Genomic DNA, 13,693 nt, shown 5'->3' with positions numbered 1-13,693 from the left:
GGAGGATTGTCCCACCCTAATAGCAAGGTTGCGCGATAAAGGAGCACTCCAACCTCCCCCGACCCAAAACCTACAAATGATGAGGTCTGAGTCACGCGAGGAAGACACTAATGTGAATATTGTGCTCTGAAATGGAATTACGACAGGGGATGACAAAAGCAAGTAGCCTGAAGAAAGTACTTGGGTTCACAAGGCTCCAACAAAGGAACTAGAGTTTGATTTGGAGCACGCTAAGGAAAGCTTCATGGAAGCAAAGAGGAGCTTCGTTGATGCCTCCACTTTAGGAAGTAAAGACATACCGGAGCCAGAAATGAACCCATCAATGCTCACAACGTTCCTGGACACATGCATGAAGCTGCTGCGCGACAACAAGGTTGTAAAGGGACTGTAGGAACTCATAAACAGATGCGTTGGGACCGTGCCAGGAGAACTGCGTGTAGTCCGGAAGCTCGGAAAGCACACGACATGAACAGGAAGGGAAATGAGATTGACCATGTAGATTGGAGAATATGAGATGGACCAAGTGATTCTGGATCTAGGATCGGATGCGAACGTCCTGCCGAAGCAAACATGGGAGCACATGGGAAGGCCTACGCTACAATGGTCTCCTATCCAACTACAAATGGCAAACCAGCAAAAGTTCCTACCTATGGGGAGATTGCAGGGAATCACACTGGATATCGAAGGAGCAAGCGCGTTAGCAGATTTCGAAGTAATAGAGATTGTTGATGACAACAATCCCTACCCCACACTAATAGGAATAGATTGGGCTACTGACATGAATGGGGTGATCAATCTAAAGAAGTGAAAGATGATTTTTGAGAAAAAGTCTATGCGCTTAATTGTACCTTTGGACCCTACAGAAGGATCGCGCTACACAAAGCCAGTGCGCGACTATGACAGCGACGACGATTTGGATTGCATCTACAAGATAACCATGCAAGAACAAGACTAGGTGAATCCAACCGCAGATGGACAAATCTCATGGGAGCGTGAAAGCTCCTGCACATTGGATTCTGACAAAGAGATAGAACGATGGCAGAATCGGTTACACGAGGTAACCACACTGAACTGTAACATGATGATGAGATCGTTGCACTGCGTATCGACGAAGGTAAGGGATCTACCTACGTATGATGGGTTAAGTGAGGTAGATGACTTCCTGAATAGATTTGAAAGTGAGGTGTCGAAACAACAACGTTTCGAAGCTTTGAAATGGGTATTGTGCACTACGCCCGCAAGGTGGTGGGGTACACACCAAAGGAGCTTCGAGGATTGGCGCAAATGTAGAAGGATGATGCGCATGTGGTTTGGGAAGCCTCATATGTGGTTAAAAGACAAGTATGACAGACGGGATGATCCACGTGCACACCTCGCCAAATGGACAAAAGTCTATGGGGAAGAGCCACAACCTGAGTGGGTGCACCTATTCTATCATACCTTGGATATTATACCCATGAACTGGTATATAGAGACAGAGCTCTACCATGGAAAGAGTGAATGGGATATCTTGTGTGAAATATTCTTGTTAACCTTCACATTTGAGGATCTTTGGTGGGATACTGTTGATGATGCGCTACAAGCAACAAAAGCAATTATCTTTAAAATACCCCAGGAGCCAATGGGAGTGCTTCAGCCTGCATGGGTGACCCAGCTAAGCTGCGCGCTGGAGTGTTACGACGTGAATATTGAAGAAGATGACGAAGATCTGCGAAAGGTTAACATTCCAGAAACGGAAGGCTATCGCGAGGTTCAAGGACCATTGATTGAAGACCCTAACATAACCGCATCGGTAAAGACAAAGCAGGTGAACATTGGTATGGAGGCCAAACCTAAGTATGCAACGCTTGGCGACTATTGGGATGACGCGACGATGGATAAGGTTGCTGAGTTACTTCGCGAGTACCAGGACTTATTCCCGACCAAGATCACGGACTTAAAGGGGATCATTGGTGATTTAGGGATGATGAAGATCACCTTAAAACCCAATGCGAAGCCGGTTAAGTAGAGGCCTTACCACTTGAATCCGAAGTACAAGGAAAAGGTCCGCATAGAACTAGACAAAATGCTCACAGCTGGAATCATTGAGCCAGTGGAAGAATCCAACTAGGTAATCCCTATGGTAGTGCAGGAAAATAAGCAAAAGGGCGAGATAAGAATATGCGTGGACCTTAGGAAATTGAATGATGCATGTGTGCACGACCCATTCCCAACTCCATTCACAGATGAAGTATTGGAAAATGTCGACGGGCAAGAAGCATATTCTTTTACTGATGGGTTCTCAGGGTACCACCAGATCAAAATCGCGCTGGAAGATAGGAGCAAGACCACCTTCGCGACTGAGTGGGGCTGCTTTCAATACATCGTTATGCCGTTTGGGTTGAAGAATGTGCCGGCCATATTTTCGCGCATAGTTGTTGCAACATTCAAAGAATATATCCACAAGTTCCTAGAGGTCTATCTGGATGATTGGATTGTATTTGGATTGGTTAAGCACCATGTAGCAAGCTTACGCTTGATGCTGGATACTTTCCGACAACACCAAATCGCGTTGAACCTCAAGAAGTGTACATTCCTCGTTCCCTTTGGGACATGTGGTCTACAAACAGGGACTAATGGTAGACCCCATGAAGATTGTAGTGATTCTAAATTTGGAAGCACCGTGAAGTGTTAAACAGCTACGCAGCACCCTGGGACATAGAGGGTACTACAGGAAGTTTATCAAAATCTATGCCCAGACCACCACGCCAATGGAGAAACTATTGAAAAATGATGTCATGTTCTGCTGGAATGATGATTGCATGAAGAGCTTGGATGTACTAAAAGAGAAATTGGCCTCCACACCAATCCTGGTCTTCCCAAAATGGGATGTGGAGTTTCATGTCCATGTTGACGCATCGTGTATAGCGCTGGGAGTGGTACTAACATAGGAGGGTGGAGAGGGCTTGGATCACCCTATCACGTTTGCGAGTCGCAGGTTGTCTAAAGCAGAAAAGAACTATTCCACAATCGATCGCGAGGGGTTGGCTATGGTGTACACTCTCCAAAAATACTGGCACCATTTTGCCAGGGGGATACTTCAAGATGTATACAAACCATTCCACACTAAAATACTTGGTTAATAATCCTGTGTTGGGGGGCGCATATGCAGGTGGCTCTTATTGTTCCAAGAATATGATTTTGACGTCGTTGTGAACCCTGGGCGCATGGATATAGGACCGAATCACTTGTCGCAAATTGAGACGGGAAAGGAACCTACTAATTTGGAGGAAGGATTACCTGATGCACAACTCTTTGTTGTGTGTGTAGCAGATGAACACTTTGAAGATATAATCCAATTTTTGACAACGGGGACCACGCCAAAAGAATACATCGTCCAGCATAAGAAGGAACTGGTGGTGTGCGCGGCTGATTTTTCTGTCATCGTGGGGCACCTATATAAGATGGGCAATGATGAGATACTGCGAAGGTATGTACCTGAATACGAACGAAGTCAGATCCTCGCGAAAGAGCATGGGGGCACTACAGGAGGACACTATGCAGGATGAGCGACCATGCAAAAGATTCTCTGCGTAGGGTTGTGGTGGCCAACCCTTCATCAGGATTCAAAAGCACATTATAAGGCCTTTGATATATGTCAAAGAACAGGTAAAACATCATGGAGGGATGAGATTCCTTTGAATCCACAAATGACGTTATAGCCCTTCGAAAAGTGGGCAATCGACTTTGTAAGACCTATCAAACCTTAGGGAAAGACAGACGGGAGATACATTATCACTGCGACAGAGTACCTAACTTGTTGGGCAGAAGCCCAGCAAGTCAAAGACTGCACGGCCGCCACGACTGCAAAGTTTTTGTTTGAACACGTGTTGACTCGATTTGGATGTCCGAAAATCTTGATGAGTGATCATAGTACACATTTCCTAAACGAAACCATCAGCGTGCTAATAGAAGAGTTTCAGGTGTATCATCAGAAAAGCACACCATATCACCCACAAGCCAACAGGATAGTGAGCATTTAACAAAACACTGGAGTCTACGTTGACCAAAGTATGCAACACACAGTGAAGTGATTGGGACCTGCGCGTACCTGCAGTACTATGGGCTTATAGGAGAACTTGCAAGAAACTGACGGGACAGACACCTTTCTGGTTAGTTTATGGTGTGGAAGCTATCATGCCAATGGAGTATATTGTGCCTAGTCTGCACATAGCAGTGCTCACAGGTACGATGGACCGCGAAGCTTTGGAAGAGCGGCTCGCGTAGTTGGAAGAACTTGAAGAGGAACGGTTCCTGGCCGGCTTCCATCAGCAGGTACAAAATGATCCTAGATGACTTTTTACTCAAAAATGAAATTCAAAGGATGCTTCTGAAAATATTCCCATTGCATAGATATTTTCAATATGAATCTAATGCAATTTGAATGGGCTAAAATGGACTTCGGATGATGAATTTATTGTAGTAAGAAGTTTTCCCATTGTCCTTTGAAAAGGAGGCAAATTCTTATAAAAATGGGCTTAAGAACTTATAAGGAAAAATCGCATTAGAAGGGTTTAAGGAGGACTTAGACCAAAGGCAAAAGGACTCCCCCAAAAGCGATCTCCGACATATCGCATCGAAGGTAGGCCTTAGCACGATATCGGGACCCAGGCGGAGCCGATTGCGATATGCGATGATCACCGTCAGTGATCAGCGATCATAAGAGATAGCACTAAGAGCCATGCGACATGTGACTTGCGATTGCGATAATCGCATAGGAGTATGGCCAAAAAACCCAATACACGGGAAAAATACAGAAATCCCATAAATCTGGATTTCAAAAGTTATGAAATCATGCTTATAAACTCTATCAGGTCCGCCTTTTATCGGCATATCGCAATGTGCATTGGCCTTTGTATCGGGGATCACCGATCGCCGATCAAATCAGGACCATCCATTCTTTTTCCGATCTGACGGTTGATATCGCACATCGCATATCGCTATCGCTACAGCTCGGGGGTTCTTTCCATATACCATGGAACACGCCGATGCCGATCCGCTGATCCGATCATCACAATCACAAGTCGCACGTCGCATGGCCCTTAGCGCTATCTCCTCTAATCGTCGATTGCCGATGCCGATCATCGCATATCGTAACCATCTCCGCCTGGGTCCCAATATCACACTAAGGCCTACCTCCAGTGCGATATTTCGGAGATCGCTATCAGGGGAGTCCTTTTGCCTCGAGTCTTGAGTCTCCATGGAAAGGAAATTCTATATGCTATGTGGAAAGCACTGACAGACTTGTATCAGAACAATAGTGACCAAAGGAAATTGGAACTAAAGGACAAACTTTGAAAAATCAAAATGGAGAAAGGCAAGACTATTCCAAAATACTTGACCAAGTTCACTCAATGTCGTGATGAACTTGGAAGCGTTGGAATCACTATTTCTGAGGATGATATGGTGAGTCTTGCTCTTCTGGGACTCCCAAATAGTTGAAATAGTTATCAGGACTATGTTAATGGTCGGGAGAAGTTGCGAGATTGGGAACGACTATGGTTGGATTTAATACAGGAGGAACACCAAGGATGGCTCTTCATCAAAGACTGATGATGAATAGAATTGTGCCTTAGCGACTAAGGCGAAGAAGGAGAAAGGGAAAGATTCCCATTCCAAATCATATTCTTGCCATGGAGGTAAGAAGAAAGACATGACAAAAGTCAAGCGCTTTCATTGTCATGAGTTGTGCCATTTTGCTACAAATTGTCCACTCAAGAAGTCCAAGAAGGCATCCTTAGGAGGAGTGGCGGGTGAGGCTTTGGCCTCTCAATTTGAATTGGACTTTACCCTCATTACATGCATGGTGTCATCAATGATGGGAAGTGTATGGTACTTATACAGTGGAGCTTCATTCCACATGATTAGCGACAAGGAGTTATTCAGTGACCTAGAGGAGAAATATCTCCATATGCATATCGAGATGGGTGACGATGGGAGGTATAGTGCTACTAGATTGTGCATGGTTACTTTTAAGAGGGAGAATGGGGCTCCACTCACTTTGAAGCCCGAGCTGAAGAAGAACTTAGTATCCAATGCCATGCCTTAGGATAGAGGTTATGATGTGATCTTCTCGAAAGGAAGGGTGTTCCTTCGACACATAGCCACGAGTCAAGTAAAGAAGATAGGGATTTGGGTGAAGAATCTCTATAAGATGCAGGTAGAGGGTTGTGCTGCTTTGAGCATGAAAGTAGAGATGGTGCAGAGTTGAGACGTTGGTGAGTTGTGGCACAAGTGATTAGGTCACTTGCATCATGGGGCTTTGAAGATCATGCAACAAATCTCCACCGGTTTCCCCAAAGGTACTCTAGACCAAGTTGATACATGCAAGGAGTGTACTTTGGGTAAATACATCAAGTATTCCTTTCAAAAAAGAGATAGTCGAGCAAAGGCTATTCTAGAGTGAGTCCATTCAGATGTGTGTGGACCATTCTCGACAGCATCCACGACCAAACACAAGTATTATGTTATATTTGTTGATGACTTTTCTAAAAAATGTTGGATATTTTTCATGCAGAAAAGGGATCAAACCTTCACAAAGTTTTGTGAGTTTAAAGCATTGGTGGAGAAAGAGTCGGGCAAGAAGGTTAAATCTATATGGAGTGATAATGGTGGTGAGTATGCCTCCAACGAGTTTAAGAACTTCTGTGCAAGTGGAAGGGATTAAACTAGAGTTGACGGCACCCCATAACCCTCAGGAGAATGGGGTGGCTGAGAGGAATAACATAAGCATAGTAGGGGCAATGAGTGTGATGTTTCATGATCAAGGCCTCCCACTACACTTGTGGGCTGAGGCATGCAACACAACGGTTTAAGTTCAAAATCGTAGTCCACATCGAATACTTGGGATGAAGACACCAGAGGAGGCTTATTCTAGTAAGAGGTCAGATGTTGGTCACTTCAGGATTTTTGGGTCATCGGTATATTTCCATATGACCAAAGATGCATGGATGAAGCTTGAGCCGACAGTAGAGTTGGGGATATTTGTGGGGTACACTGATACACCTCACAACTATTAGGTGTACTTTCCGACCAACGATATGATAGTGGTTCACAAGGATGTCGGATTCGATGAGGAGAAGGCAATGCGAGTTTACCTTGAGAGGGAGCTTAAACTATATGTGGTTGAGGAGCTTTTAGCTCCTAAGGTTGAGGAGCCTTAGATTGATGTGGAGCAGCCACATGAAGAGGATCCAGGAGTGGAGACATCCACTCAAGTAGAGTCTTCCAGAGATGGCAGAAAGCGCACCAGAGAGGCGGATATATTAATTTCAGATGCTAGAGAGAATGTGGGAGCACCTAAATCACAACGCAAACAGAGGAGGTCACCTAACAAGTATAGTGGATACATGGCTCTTATGAGTAGATGTGTTGTGACAGAGCCATCTTCCTTTGAGGAAGCAGTGCAACAGCCGATTTGGCTTGATGCCATAGTGGAGGAGTATGATTCCATAGTTCGGGATGTGGTCCCAAGACTGGAGGATAAGTTTGTGGTGAGCTCCCATTGGCTTTACAAGGTAAAGCAAGCTGCATATGGTAGTGCGGAGAAGCATAAGGCTAGATTTGTGTTCTGTGGCTTTTCACAAGTAGAGGGGATAGACTATGATGAGACCTTTGCTCCTATTACAAGGTACTCATTGATCAGATCTATATTGGCACTATCAGCGGATATGGGTTGGAAGATACATCAGATGGATGTAAAGACAACCTTCCTTAATGGCATGTTTAAGGAAGAGTTGTACATAGAGCAGCCTGAAGGTTTTGAGACCTTCGACCGTGAGTCACATGTGTGCTGACTCAAGAAAAAGGTATATGGGCTAAACCAAGCACCCCATCCTTGGTACACCAAGATAGATAGCTACTTCATTGGGTTGGGCTTCATGAAGAGTGAAGCGGATGCAAACTTGTACCACATAGTGGTGGAAGGTAAATTGTTGATCATTGTACTTTATGTTGATGATCTAATACTAATAGGTGATGATCAACTGATCAAATCTTGCAAGGAGGACCTTGAAAGAGAGTTTGAGATGAAGGGCATGGGGCTTATGCATTACTTTTTGGGAATTGAGGTATGGCAGGGTGATGGGGAGTTGTTTGTGTATCAGGGCAAGTATGCCAATGAGATACTTAGGAGATTTCTCATGGAGAGTAGCAAACCCATGGAGACTCCTTTAGCAGGGCATTGGCAAAAGGAGGATGCTAATTCAGGGGTAGTGGAAGCTACTGTTTATAGGCAACTTGTGGGTTCAATCATGTACTTGGTGAACACACGACTGAATATGTGCAATGAAGTTAACTATCTTATTCAAGCAATGGTTAGGCCTACCAAGATGTATTGGAAGGCATAAAAGCATGTATTGAGATACCTCAGGGGCACTTCTTAGTATGGATTATGATACACACGAATAGAGGGAGTGAATCTTCAAGGCTTCACTGATTTAGATTTGGTAGGGAGTCCATCCGACAAGAAAATCACATCGGGAGGGATCTTCAGTATTGTGTCAACGACATTTTCTTGGTACAACAAGAAACAAAGATCGGTTGCACTCAATTCGGCAGAGGCAGAGTACATGGCTGCGAGTTAGGCAGCATGTGAGGCCATATGGATGAGGAAGATTCAAGTTGTTTTGTTTGGTCAACAGATGGATCCAACTGTGATTTACTTCAATAATCAGAGTTGTATCAAACTCTCTGAAAATCCAGTTTTTCATGATCGGTCCAAGCATATTGATATCCGATATCATCATCTTAGAGATTGTGTATTGAGGCGGATTATGTCGTTAGAGTACATTCCCACGGAGGAGCAAGATGCTGACATTTTGACAAAGGAATTATCAAGATTTAAATTTGATTTTCACAGAGACAAGATCTGGGTAGTTGATAATCCCTTTCCTGTTGAGAGGGAGTGTTGAGAAATGGCAGCAAAAAATTCCAGTTTAATTTGTCCTTGAATTAAACAGAGAATTAAAATCGAATTCCATTCTCATAGCAACTTGTAAATAGTTAATTAAGTTTAATTAACTTAATTATCTTAGGAATTTCGATTTGGAAGTCTTTTTATAGTCATGTATATGTTCTCCCTAGATTTTAGGGGTCCGGTATGAGTTTAAATTGAGTTGTAATTAGATAACTCAGTTTACTGAGTTATGGTAAGTTAAATTAGTTCTAACTATTTGTGGAAATAATAGAGGACTAATAGTTAGTTGGTGCACTAGTGCATCCACAAGTGCTACTCCAGTTAACTAAAGATTCCCTCATGAGAAACTCATGCATGTCAGTTCAAAGAAAGACCCAGTTGAAACTAGAGTGCAAGGATAGTGTATTATCAGTGGTATGATTTACTGAGTTGTAAATATCATGCACGTAATCAGAGAAGGACCTATGTTTGGATTGCGTAGTTTTGGAAGCATGAATTCCCTTTAAATACAGGTTATTCATCCTAGGAATTGCACAAGGAAATAGGGGCTTGGCAGGTAGTGGAAATTGGCTAAGTGTTGGATAATAGCGGGCTTGTGAGGTAGAGAGTTGAGCATACTTTTGCGGAATTGTTCTTGTGAGGACAAGTTTTGTATCTTCACTCACAGTTATGATTTAATGCAATACATATAGGCGGGGTTTTGGGTTGTGGCTTTCCCAAGGAAAAATTATTGTGTTATGTGCCATTGATTTGTCTTCTTCTTGTTCATATTGTTTTCATCGATCTATTGGCTTTCGTTGGTTAAAAGTATTTGTAGATTCTTTCCCTGTGCTTTAGTACATTGCATGAGTTGTGAATCTACAAGACATTCTACAATTAAACAAACTCATATTCTGGTGTCCAAGGTACCACATGGCACCCTCTGATTGGGAAACATGACACCACTAGATTGGTCCGCCTCTCACCCTGTTAGCCACCTAGGTTGTGCCCAGTCAATAACATGTTGCCACATCATCTACCAATTCAAACATTGTCATATTTCCATGTGTTAGATTCAACCTATGTCAAGTGTCATCTATATGCCCTACCACGTGGCACCCTAATAAGCTATTGCATGTCACTATTCCCTTCATTTTTTTCTTTTTGCAATAAAACTTCAAAATGCAATAACTTTCTCATACAGACTCAGTTTGACACAATTCACATTGTGTTGGAATTATCTTGTTGAGATATTAGACTTAGTGTTATTTCCATCAAAATTTGGGGACTTCTTTTAGGCCATCCTAGATCCTCCTAGATCAACTACCCAACTCTCCTATGGTTTTGGAAACTTATTGCTTTGTTGGTTATCTTTTGAAAAGGATCCAATATTCACAGCGCTCTGAGACTATAACGTTGGTTGTTATAATCAAGTGGTGGGCTTTGTAACTGTCATTTTATGGCCTAGTAATACCGAATATTAATTGGGTTAGCTTCTTCCAACAGATGATCAATTGGCATCCCCTCTTGGCTTGGCATGGATGGTTATCTCTCCAGTTCTGGAGCTCCAACTGAGGTGCCCACCTCCTCTTAATTGTTATGATTATTTTGTCTAAATTCTTGCTTTTGGTTGGCAATAGGATAACTATATGATGATGTATTTCTATGTAGGCTTTCATGCCCTTTTTTAGTCATGTTTGGCCCTAGTTATCAGGTATATAGTCGGAATAGTGCTACTAGTAGTTTAGTAGTTTATTACTATGTCTTTGGGACGAAAAAACTTTTCTTCCACCACTGGTTTAGTTCCGTAGTGGCAAACTACGACTGGAAAAACTCTAAATATAACTTGGTTTTTTAATTAATCAAAAACTCAATAGCAGCATGCAACATGACTCCATAAACTTCATATATGGGTATTTTCCCACTTAATTCATCATAATAACCATGATGGATTTCACCCACATTAAAACAAAATGTATTTTTTAAATATTTGAACCATATTAAAAAAGAAAAAAAACAATAACAAAAACAAAAAAAACCAAAAAAAACCAAAAAAACTCAAAGCTCATAAACTTAGTTTTCCTCTTATAACAAAACAACTTAGAAAAAATAAGGAAAAATCCACACTTTCTTTAATATTTGAACCAAACTCAAGACAAGAAAATCTCATAAACTTGGTTGTCCTCTAATGACAAAACAACTTAGAAAAAATAAGACAAAATTCACACTTTCTTCAAGATAGATTACATGAAGTCATTTCTAAGCATAAATTGAAATCCTTATTATTTATAAAGAAATATTGTATCATTTTTGTTAATATGTTGTAGGTGATTCCTCTCAACAAGTTATTATTATTATTATTTTATTTTGTTATATATTTTAAACTCAAAAGAATAAACAATACTTAAATCATCCCCAACCTCTCACAAGGATATATTAAATATTCCCTCCTTAAATAATGTAATTTTCAAATCACTCTAATTTCCATGAGGTTGTGTTAACTTTTATATATCCTATAATTATTTAGTTTTGTGACTTTACTAACAAGTCTAGTATGGAAATGTTAGCAAATTGCTTCATCGAAGCTTTTATAAAAAGTTTAATGGATTAATGGAATGTGCAAAGTTTTGGTTTTTTAATAATGAGTTTTTATTAGCTATTTCATTTCAAAATGAATTGAATCTTATATATGTTAAAATTTAATTTTCAAAATGGGGATTTTTATCTACACCCACTTAAATTTATTTTAGTTCTCGATTTATCAAGCATCGAGAGGGATCAGACATCTTTTAGAGTGAAAAGATCTCTCTCTATATATACATACATTCACGACACCATGGGTTGGAACTGAACTGGAACCAAAAATCAACCAATGATAAATTGACTATATTACCTCAATTTTATTTTATTTTATTTTTTTAAACTTTATGTAATTTGACTAAGTAAAAATGTTTACATAACATAACAGCACTGGATATTATAACATAACTTCCATACTAGGCTAGAGAGTGCCTTTCAGCGCAAAAATGTAATAATTATAAAAAAATTATAACTAATTTTTTTTTGTTCTACCATTTCTGGATTACTCACATTGATTTTTTTTTTGGTCGAAGTTTTGAGCCATAAAATGTGGCTCATCCTCAAGACAAAGATAACAAATATGATCAAGCAATGAGAGATAAATAAGTGAGAGATGCACGAAACAAGACGTTAGGTTAGTTGAACTTTAGGAGTTCAAATATTAAAAAAATATTTTTTTACAGGAGTTCAGATATTTTTTTTATAATATTTGAACTCCTAATATTCAACTAACCTAACATCTCATTCCCCGCATCTCTCACTTATTTATCTTTCATTGCTTGATCATATTTCTTATCTTTGTCTTGAGGATGAGCCACACTTGATGGCTCGAAACATTGACAAAAAATCCTTTGATGTGACTAATCTGGAAAGGGTAGAACAAAATTACTCTTCTCACACAAGCCTCTACTCTGAAACTAAAGTTTTGTTGTCTTACATTTTTTCTTATATCATTTTGTTTTTTTTGTTCTTTATAGTTTTGGAAAATTTATTGATATATTTATCATATAAAAGTGTGAAACCTTAATTTGAATAGTTAAAAAACAATTTTCTTTCATTATTTTTTTTTCCATTATTATTATTATTTCATATTTAAGGATTTTATAACGAAAAATATGAAAACTATAGATTCTGATCATTTTTTTCCTTAGAATATTCTTGTTTTTAATATGTATAAATTTTTATTGAATATGTCTCTCTTGGATACCACAAGACAAAGTCTATGCTTCCTTGCAAGTACTTGAAAATCCTATTTATTGCATTCACACGAGTCTCCTTTGGATTTGATAAAAAAAATTGAATACTCCTATTACTTGCATAATGTACTGTCTTGAGATTGTTAAATAAAGTAAACTACAAATTATAGACATACATTTTCTTATCTACCTCTAGAGGTTCATCATCTTTGTTGAGTTTATAACTTGCTATCATGGGTGTGCTCATGCATGCACAATTATCCAAGCTAAATTTCCTCAATATTTCCTTAAAATATTTAATTTGAGAAATCAAAATTCCTTTTATTAATTGATGAATCTGCAATTCAAGAAAAAGGAACAATTCACCCAGTGTATAAATTTAAAGTTTCTCTTGCATATCAAATGTTTACTCATGAAATAAACATCACTACAAAAAATTATATCATCTACATAAACAACAATAATCAACAAATTATCATTCTCAACTTTGATATAAAGGTTGTTATTCGTTGTCACTTTCTTAAAATCTTGTTGTTGGAGGCATAGTTGGTCTACTTAATGGGCTACTTCAAATGTTGGCATGTTCATGTGATGCACTATCCCCACCTGAATGAGAGCCACCTTCCCTGTTATTGCTTTGCAAGTTAGGTTGCCTAATCTGCAATTTGAGAAGTTCCACAATTGTCTCTTGAGTGGCGGAGATCTTTTGTAATGCATTTTCAAGCTTGGTGCTTCTGTGACCACCCATTTGTTCGTCTAACTCTTCCAGCTCTACTTGGTCTTTAGTGATGATCTCTTTATTTTTCCCTCCTTGACTTTTAGCCTTCCTTCCTTTCCAACTGATAACAATCCCTTTTTGTTTTTCTTTTCTTGGAATCCCACAGCTGGCCAAGATTGTGGCTCTGATACCAATGTAATAGAATTTTAGCTAATATGTTAAAATATTTTCAGACATCAAGAACTCCCATAAACCATATATAAG

Source organism: Pinus tabuliformis, chromosome 5_2 (genome assembly GCF_031772625.1).
Source record: "Pinus tabuliformis cultivar Carrire ecotype Pingquan chromosome 5_2, CPIR1, whole genome shotgun sequence".
NCBI classification, from domain to species: Eukaryota; Viridiplantae; Streptophyta; class Pinopsida; order Pinales; family Pinaceae; genus Pinus; species Pinus tabuliformis.
Note: the sequence above shows the minus strand (reverse complement) of the source record.